The sequence below is a fragment of the Arachis ipaensis genome, chromosome B03, assembly GCF_000816755.2.
Source record: "Arachis ipaensis cultivar K30076 chromosome B03, Araip1.1, whole genome shotgun sequence".
In the NCBI taxonomy this organism is placed as follows: domain Eukaryota; kingdom Viridiplantae; phylum Streptophyta; class Magnoliopsida; order Fabales; family Fabaceae; genus Arachis; species Arachis ipaensis.
The window spans coordinates 104572744-104574342 of record NC_029787.2 but is presented as its reverse complement, the minus strand read 5'-3'; positions in this window follow the sequence as shown (position 1 = coordinate 104574342).

Sequence of the window (1599 nt, the reverse complement as noted above, 5' to 3'; positions counted from 1 at the left end):
TGACCATAGCTTGCTTCATACCAACAATCTCCGTGGGATCGACCCTTACTCACGTAAGGTTTTATTACTTGGACGACCTAGTGCACTTTCTGGTTAGTTGTATCGAAGTTGTGAATGAAAAACGATTTATTAAGACGTGCGTACAGAGTTTTTGGCACCGTTGCCTGAGATCACAATTTCGTGCACCAAGTTTTTGGCGCCGTTGCCGGGGATTGTTTGAGTTTGGACAACTGACGGTTCATCTCGTTGCTCAGATTAGGTAATTTTCTTTTTGTTTTATTCTCAAAAATTTTTCAAAAAAAATTTCTTTCAAAAATTTCTCATCTATTTTCGAAAATTTTTCTAAAATTTTTTAAGAATGAATTCTAGTGTTTCATAAAGCATGTTGAAGCCTGACTGGCTGTAAAGCCATGTCTAAATTCATTTGGACTGGGACTCCCAACCCAATATTATCAAGAGCTAGCTAGTTGTTGCTAATCCACCTGCTGCTGTTCCAGATCCAAAAGATTTACATGCTAAAGCTTGACTGGCTATTAAGCCATGTCTAACCCTCAGATTGGAGCTTTAGAATAAGAATACAAGATTCCTGGAATTCATATTAAAAATTTTGAAATCCTTATTTTTCTTTTTCAAATAATTTTCGAAAAATCCAAAAAAAATTAGAAAACCATAAAAATAAAAAATATTGTGTTTCTTGTTTGAGTCTTGAGTCAAATTGTAAGTTTGGTGTCAATTGCATATTCATCTTGCATTTTTCGAAAATTGCATTCATGCATGTGTTCTTCATGATCTTCAAGTTGTTCTTGGTAAGTCTTCTTGTTTGATCTTCATATTTTCTTGTTTTGCATCTTTTCTTGTTTTTCATATGCATTCTTGCATTCATAATGTCTGAACATGAAAGATTTCTAAGATTGGTGTCTTGCATATTTTCTTTGCATATAAAATTTTTAAAAATAAGTTCTTGATGTTCATCATGATCTTCAAAGTGTTCTTGGTGTTCATCTTGACATTCATAACATTCTTGCATGCATTCATTGTTTTGATCCAAAATTCTCATGCATTGTATCATTTTCATGTTTTTCTCTTTCATCATTAAAAATTCAAAAATAAAAAAAATATCTTCCCCTTTTTCTCTCTCAAAATTTCGAAAATTAGATTTGACTTTTTCAAAAATTTTTAAAATTCAATTGTTACTTATGAGTCAAATCAAATTTTGAATTTAAAAAATCTTATCTTTTTTAAAATCTTTTTCAAAAATCAAATCTTTTTCATTTTTCTTAGTTATTTTCGAAAATTTTAAAAATATTTTTCAAAAATCTTTTTCTTATCTTTACCACATAATTTTCGAAAATAACATCATCAATTAATGTTTTGATTCAAAAATTTCAAGTTTGTTACTTGCTTGTTAAGAAAGATTCAAACTTTAAGTTCTAGAATCATATCTTGTGATTTCTTATGAATCAAGTCATTAATTGTGATTTTAAAAATCAAATCTTTTTTTTCAAAACTAATTTCAATCATATCTTTTCAAAAATATCTTTTTATCTTATCTTTTTCAAAATCATATCTTTTCCAAAAATTTGATTTTAAAATATCTTT